Genomic DNA, 8,770 nt, shown 5'->3' with positions numbered 1-8,770 from the left:
GCTTTAATTACCGCCTGACTCTTACAACGTTAAAGTTAGCGCCCGATGACAGACGACGGTAGAAGAAAGCCTTGGTGTTACGAAAAGTTGTAGAAAAGCTTATCAACTAACTGTTTATATAATATCAACTGATGATGTTTTATGTGCTGACTATATCAAACAGATTCACTATGTATATTTCACAAAGCTAAGATGTAAAACCGTTACACTACAAAATCAGTATACTGTTAAAGCGAGAAGCACGTGCGCCTCGATCTATATAGCTATTACAGGTAAACGGGTTTGCGTGAACTAGCTCTGTGAAACTACACAACAAAAATATACGATATCAAAAATGCACTATCTCTAGATCTCTACTTTCCCCCAAAATATTTTTAGGGAACCTTAGAGAGAGTGAAAAAAAAAACAATCTGATGAGACGAGTCGAGAAGAAAACGCTCCTCGAAATTGCCAACACGAGTGACAATAATTTTCAAAACAAAAAAAAACTTTGTCTCGTGCAAAAATATGAAATAGATAAACAATCTAGAATAAGGTTTGATCGTTGTGGCACATATGTACAAAATTCAATGAGTCGAGAGAAGAAAAAAAACGCAATTTGCACAAGACAATGAAAATGTTCAAAATTTTCGTACTTAACGTTTACAAAAACGCCTGTGCGAAAATATAATACTAAATACTAATGAAAAATGAAACTACAAAAATAATTGGACCGTGATATCACCACGTGTTCTAATGCAACTCACGAGTGAAAAAATAACATGGCAAATTAGTCAAATTGTCTGAACTTTGCAAATAACGTTAATTATAACGCCTGTAAGCAACAGTTTCCTAAAATTCCAAAATGACTAATTGCAAAAGATTTCACTCACGTGTTTTTACTCACGAGTGGAAACTCACACGTGAACTGTTGCAAGTAAAATACATGTAAATACAATATGCCCCGCTCCGAATTACCGGCGACGCCAATGTAGTAAAATAAGGCATTTTACTATGGAATAAATGTCGCCTACCTTACAATCAAAGGTGACGACGAATACCCAGGTTTACATGGTAGGTAAACACAGGTACATGCAACAATATAACAAGACAAAGCAGGAAAACGTGGTGAAAGGTTTGACTGGTAATTCTCGACTGAGGTAGGAAACGTGCCGGCACGGGTGGATGGCTATGAGGTCAGGGTGAAAGGTCATAGTGGACTTGTTTACATATGCAATTTCACTACAGTGCTTTACAAAAGCCTTAAAAGTTAACAGCTGTGAGTTCTTGAAGCCCTTTGTTCCCCAGGAACCAAAAGGAACCATGATGATGTGAATTCTACTTCATATAATTGTTTACCTATAAGGAAATTCACTGGGTCATTCAATGCATCCCCCCCACTTGCCATCTACTGCGCCCTCCCTTTACGAAATTCCTTGATCCGCCACTGAAGTTCTACATCGTAAAATTGTTAACCTATGAGGAGAACCTGTCCGCGTCCATGGACCGTGACGATGAAATCATGCGTGACATCCCTTATCGTATACAAGTCTTTTGTTTTCCCAGAATGTGTCATTTTACCAACATTTCCTTCGTCTCGCTTTTCATTTTCCTCATATCAGTCACATGTTTGAAATTTCCCTTCTTTTGCTGAAGAGCTACTTTCATTTTCGTTGGCGGGAAATTTTCGAAATTTTATAAACATAGGTTCAATTCGTATTATTAATTCAACGATGTAATTCTACGTAAAAAATAAACAATTATACAAACTAAAGACTTTCAAAACATGAACTTTATTACGGATTTTACTAGATTATAAATTCAATGGTCTAAATATAATAAAAATGTGAATGGAACTCTGTAAAATTACGCTTTATTTGAATAAAAACTTTTCCGACTCATGTTCCATTTTTTTTAATCATCACAAAAAATTACATTTAGACGACAGGTGCTTGAGGACAGGACCCCCCCCCCCCCCTCCCCCAATATAGACCCCCGGACCTGTAAGACTTTTTTCACGTAAATTATATATGGATGACACATTTGTGATATAATCTATCCTATAAATTCAGAAAATTTGCTTAAACTTACATTTATCAAAAATATCTACCCTCTCTATATATTAATTAACAAGGTTGCCAACTTCGTCTGCAAACCGAGAGACACTGCGAGAATTTTGGTTGAATTGTCTCATAAATCTAAATAAAGCCCTAAAATCAACAACTCATATATTGTAGATTGAATATTCTTTTCATTAACCACAACTCTCGAAAGGATGTCAGGCAACAGTCAGCGTTTTTGCTTAGTGAACGGAAGTGACGAGGAAACGACTTTTTACCAAAATACACAGTTCTGCAGAAAGTCTGAGACACTGTTTTGAAGTAAACTTTTGAAGAAACTTGGTTGTTATACACTTTAAAAAATGTCTTTCAAATGTATTGGGAGAATAGAGTTCAAAACCGCTGATGCAAATGAAATGTCTCTAATTATTTTTCAAATACCTGATTTGCATGTTAGAGTTATACCCTTTTAAAAATGCAATTTATAAAACATCTTCTTTTCCTTAAATATTTGTGTAAATCTATACCCAGATAGCAAGCTGACGTTGGGCCGATGTTGGCATATGGTTGGTAGATCGGCTACATATCGCGGTTGGCAGAACGATATTGGGCCAACATCGGTCCGACATTGTCATTACAACAGTCGATGTATTGACATCGTTCCAACATCGGTCCGATATTGTAATTACAACAGTTGGTGCATTGACATTGTACCAACATCGGTCCGATATTGTCATTACAACAGTTGGTGCACTGACATTGTTCCAACGTCGGGCCAACATCAGGCACGTAGCATCGATTTTGAAAGGGGGTGGCGCAACCACAGAATTTTTACTTACCTGAAAAAGTTGACAAGCAAAAGGGCGGGAGGGGGGGGGGGGTAGTGGCCAACTTAATTTTTGGGGAAAAAGTTGGGGGATCAGCCCCCCCCCCCCCCCCCCGGTTGCTACGTGCCTGAACATTAATTGTCATTTTAAAATTTAATGTTGAAGTATGGACATCTTTGTAATGTTGGCCCGACATTGTTGAACCAACTTAAATGTTGAAACATTAAAAAATTATTTTATTATTTATTTATTTATTTATTTTTAATTATTTAATCCTTACGTAGATTTTCAAAAGTTTGGAAAATAACTTAGATTTTTCTCTAAAACTATCGACATGTGTCCTTGAATGAATAATTGCTTCTGCTACTATTCCTTAGTCAGGACATTACACATAAAATGTCTGGCAGTAAAATCGTTTGAGCAAGTGCTATTTCAATTTTGTTATAATATTTTAACACCTCTTAACATCTCTCATAAAGATTGATTTCAACCCGAACTTCCTCGTTTCGGATCGATTCAGGAATTTTAGTGTTCCTCTATTCAACATTTACAGAGTATGTTGTTCATTGTAATAAAATATATTTATTTTTAAATGCATGTTCAAGATCATTTTCAGCACTTATTTTGAATATTTAAATAGTTGCATGCAGTGGACTGTGCCCGAGACGATTCCCACAGCGCCAATGAATAGTCAGCTTGTAAAAATGGTGAGAACCGGCTCAAATTTTCAAAACTATAAAGATATTGCATCTAATATATACCAAGTAAACAAGAGGTTTATTTTCTTAATTTCCTTCTCCAAAGAATACATAACAATGGATTCTGACCGGTAATCTAAACATGCTATAAATTGCACAACTATGCAAAATTATTTTACATAAATACTTAAGTATTTAGATAGCTATCATATTCTATGATGCACAATTATACATGCATTATTTACAGGAATCTGAATGCTCACAAGAAGGACAAAACTAGTATGAAAATTAACACAAAGGTAAGATTTCTTAAATTTTCTGATTAAAGCAATAAAATCACATGAATTGAAATTACATGTATCAATAATCTTATCTTATTTAGTGTAAGTCAGGCATAGAGCTTTAGCTCTAACCTTTTCCTGTAGCTCACCTGAGCCATTTTAAGGTCAAAGCAAGTTTTCTCATCAGTGTCTGGTATTCGTCTGTCATCTGTAAACTTCTCATTTTTACATTTATCAGAATTTATCCTAATTTGAACCAAAAAAAAAAAAACCAAAAACACTGCAAGATAGTAAATTTCTATTCTACTCTATACTGAACTGTCAGGTTGAAATAAACTATTGTCTTTAACAGACTTGTAGAGCCTAACTTTATTATTTGTAATAAATATGCGAAAGATATCGATGATAATACATCCTAATGGTCATCTTTTGTTTCAGAAATTGTGCCAGAAAAGTTTGAAGTGTCTATGGGAATGATCAACATTGACCTTTCTGAGCCTTTCTACTTAAAGTGAATCCGTTCGTGACATGACTACCCTCTAACATAATGCCATCTTTTATTTATTTACTATTGTGAATTTCATGGGATATCAGTGAGGAAGTGATTCAAGCAGACACTTGAGAAATTTCGAATCTAACTTAAGTAGGATCTTTGGCATATTCGGGGAAAATAGCATGTGTTGATTTTATGATTTTATGGGATATTTTTATTAATAAAGTTGTGTAGTGGATATTTTGTACTTAATACATCTGTTTGTCACTCTAGTCTAGTCATTAACTTTGTACGGTAAATCACCGTAAATGTACATGGGCAACTGGAAGTTCATTGTAACTGTATACCCCGTTGAGGTTTCAATGACCTCTCCCAATGTCATTAAGTCAAATGCCATATTTTAAAAAAAAGAAACAGTTTGTTTTATTACAACGAAAAGTCGATCAGTGAGAATACTTTTAAAAAATGTGCTTATTTTGTACATCTACAAGTGTATATGTAATATTTGTTTCAAAACACATTGTAAAAGAAACTATTTTTTTAATTTTGAAAATATAGATTTGATCTATGATAAATTTTGATGTAATCATTATTTCAGTTTTCATTGTATCTTCCTGGGATTTCTTAGATTTCCATGGAATACCATAGATTTCCAACTATCCTTGTGCACAATATGTTGGGCCAACATTGGGCCATTATCAGAATTATCATTGTATGACATTGGGCCAACGTAGCGCCAACATGTAGGAGCACAAATACGTTGGGCCTACATTGGGCCAACATCAGAATAATCATTGTATGACATTGGGCCAACGTAGCGCCAACATGTCGGTGCAACGTTGCGCCGATGAGCAAAACTACATTGGCCCAATATAAATTTTCCGACATTGGGCCAACCTAACTGCCAACAGTGGCCCAACGTTGGACCAATGTCAGAATTATCGTTCTATGACACTGGGCCAACGTTGCGCCGATGAGTAAAATTACATTGGCCCAATATCATTTTCCGACATTGGACCAACGTAACTTACAACGGTGGCCCAACATTGGGCCAACGTAAGCTTGCTATCTGGGTACCCAGATAGCATGACTCCGTTGGGCCAACATTGGTTCTTGGTTGTATGGTTGGTAGAGTGTTGGCGTTGGGGAACAGATGTAGGCCCAACGTTGGTCCAACGTTCATTTACGTTGGCATGAAAGCTAAACCAACGGTGTTGGGCATGTGATGTTGGCCCAACGTTGGTCCAACGTTCATTTTCGTTGGCATGAAAGCTAAACCAACGGTGTTGGACATGTAATGTTGGCCCAATATTGGCCCAATGTAGTAACATGTTGACAAGAACTACAGCGACTTGGTGTTGGACATTAAAATGTTGGCCCAACATAGGTCCAACCGAGTAAGTGTTGACATGGATCAAGACCATTGTGTGTTGATGAGTATGAAATGTTGGCCCAACGTAGGTCTAACTGAGTACATGTTGACACAAAACATTGCCACTTATTGTTGGTTATTCAATATTGTCCCAACGTTGGTCCAGCTTAATAAATGTTGACAATATAATGATTCATTGCTCTGTGTTGGGCGTGCTGGACTGAACTGGAGTTGGTCCAATAGTAGGAATATTGGGATTACTAGTACATGTACAGGTAGCCTGTAATGTTTGAGATGAAATGCTGGTCCAACGTTGGCCCAATGTTGCGAAAAGTATTCATCAGTTTAGGTTTATCTATTGTAAATCGATGGTAATGATATAAGCAACTCATTATAAACATGTGATCTATATTATATATTGAATGGAAAATATGAGTCAATCCTTTTAAGTCTGTGAATTACATATAGTAATTTTGTATCTTGGTAGATTCTATATTTAGCATCATTGAATCAAATTTAAAGTGCTGTGCTTTGCATGTTTTGGGCTCCAAAATAAATAGACCACTGGTGAAATTCACTGGCTCGGCAGGTGACTCATAGGTCTCCAAGGAAACCGTCATCTTAATCAGTTTTTTTTAAACCGCGCCCTTGAACAATGCAAAGCGTGTGTGTCTGTTTAAGTGAACGCAAGAATTTTAATCCTTTCAATTTAAGTATAGCTTTTGTTTTTGTTATTGAAATAATTAATAATGTGAAATGCACAACATTGTAATAGCCTGCATGTAGGCTTTCAAATTATTGGTACCGGGTAGCTGATTAAACAATTTTAATTGATGACGATCTTAATTTTTATAGGAATTGGCGGGCTTGAACAAAACAGATATGTCCGGATCTGTAAGTGAACGCAAGAATGTTAACCAGTGAGATGTAAGTAACTATTTTGTATTTATATTAATAATTAACAATGTGAAATTCAGTCTTAAGGATTGCTTTAAAAATATGTGTGATGCTGATGAACATTTGAAAATACTATTTTAATTGATGACAATCTTAACGTTTACAGGAAATGCCGGGATGGAAAAACCCTCTTCACTCTGAGACTATTGATGTGACATTTTCTGTATATGGAAGGGACTGATTTATATGTGTGGGAAAACATGGATTCTAAGAACAAAAAACAACAGAAAAAGTGATAAATGATTCAAATATGACCTTTCAAAACTGTACAATTAGAACTTGAAGACTCTTATATCAAAGCGATATTTAGTAGTGGACATAGTGATGTGGAATGTACTTGAGAAACCTTGAACTTTCTACCTCTTCCCTCTTTTAGTTACATTCCATGGAATACTTTAATGAAAGTGAAAGTGGCAAAGAATACATTGTGATACATTTTAGGAGGAAAAAAGTATTTGACCAAACATGGTGAAATTAATTGTGTCATATAATCTGGGAAATAAAAATTACAGAATTTAATTAATTTTGTAACACATTTGTATTGAGGAATAATTGTGCCAATGATATTCAAGAAACAGTTTTGTATCAACGTTGAATCAACGCTGAACGTTATAACTATATTTTGAACTGAGGTCCAGTGTAGGGCCAACGTTACAAAATATTTGGTTACTTAGCATTGGTACGTTGGAATAGCGTTGTACCAACGTTGGCATTTCAACAAAAGCGTTGGACCAACGTCGGACCAACGTTATGATTATATTTTGAACTGAGGTCCAACGATGGGCCAACGTTACAAAATATTGCGTTGGCGTTGGTATGTTGGAATAACGTTGTACCAACGTTGACAAATAAACAAACAGTATTGTACCAACATAGGCCCAACATGTTGGGCCAACGGCGCGCCAATGAGCAGTAGGACATTGGGCCAACGTAAATTGCCAACATTGGCCCAACATAACCAACATTGTTAGCCCATGTTGGGCCAATGTCCTCATGCTATCTGGGATAAACGTTTGAAAATAAAATTTTGATGAAGAATTCGTACAAAAAAAACAAGAATATTTCTATTGTTGATATTTTACACGCATATTTGGGTATATGGGGAACATCGGGAATTAGTCCTCTCCACATTACTTCCGTTCAATAAGCTTTTTACGGAGCTGGCAACCTTGTTGATTTTTATATAGAGAATGTAGGGTAGATCTCATAGAACATTTGTTTTAGGTAATTTTTCGATTTGCTGGGATAGATCTTATCACAAATATGGCAATGAAAGATTTTTTATGAGAAAAAAATTGAAAAAGCCCAGGGGTCTATATCGAAGGGGAGGGGGGTCCTATCCTCAAGCACCTGTGATTTAGACGACAGACAGATAGTTTTATTCACAACAATGATATGAGCTATGTATCTGATTTTTGGGAATATACCGCGATACAATGGAACCCGCGATACAATGAGAATCGAGTATACATAAACTCTAGAGTTTATGTATAGGTGTGGTAGGTCTTTTTTAACGATAAGATTTCTGTGAAGTCGATATATCTATGGATTGACGGAAGGAAAGGGCTGCTTTTGTTATATTATTTTTTTTATAGAGATTGACAAAACAAAATTTGAAAATAACGAAACAATTAGCTATAGACCACAAGCTAGTTTCCTCTTTTAAATTAATTAATTAATTATTTACCGGCCATCAGGAGGCGGTCGGTTATTTGATATGAAAATTTAAAGTCGTCGCGCGTTTTCTGATAAAAAAAATTGTAACATTCATATATTAATAGAATATTAAAAACGGGATGTTTAAATGTTTAACAAGATATGCACAACAATCATAAAATTAAAATTTTGCAAATAAGGGGTAAATGTTTCATCCGATCCTGATTGACAAACTCTGACATAACTATAAGGTGCGGAGACAAAGGCACACGTGTTGGGCATGGTCTAAAGCAAAGTCTGCGTGATACAGGATACAAGTATGTACTTATAGTATAACCAATTTTACTTTCTCTATTTAAACAGAATTCGTTGAATATATCTTAAAATGCCGTGTATATATATACATTTCCGAAAGAAGTTTTCCAAATGATTAAATGACAATTTTAT

General features: G+C 35.5%; 1 long non-coding RNA gene across 1 annotated transcript; it reads left to right on the top strand.

Annotated features, from left to right (window-relative positions):
• Positions 1–6,429: 6,429 nt before the first annotated feature.
• Positions 6,430–7,186, top strand: LOC134274247 (uncharacterized). The gene is made up of 2 exons (XR_009993581.1): positions 6,430–6,637; positions 6,774–7,186. It is a non-coding gene; the product is annotated as an uncharacterized LOC134274247 (long non-coding RNA).
• The last annotated feature ends 1,584 nt before the right edge of the window (positions 7,187–8,770 follow it).

Source organism: Saccostrea cucullata, unplaced genomic scaffold, assembly GCF_032062105.1.
Source record: "Saccostrea cucullata isolate Sc308-1 unplaced genomic scaffold, CSIRO_AGI_Scuc_v1 ctg14530, whole genome shotgun sequence".
Lineage (NCBI taxonomy): Eukaryota > Metazoa > Mollusca > Bivalvia > Ostreida > Ostreidae > Saccostrea > Saccostrea cuccullata.
The sequence above is the reverse complement of the archived record's forward strand: the minus strand, read 5'-3'. Positions and strand labels throughout refer to the sequence as shown.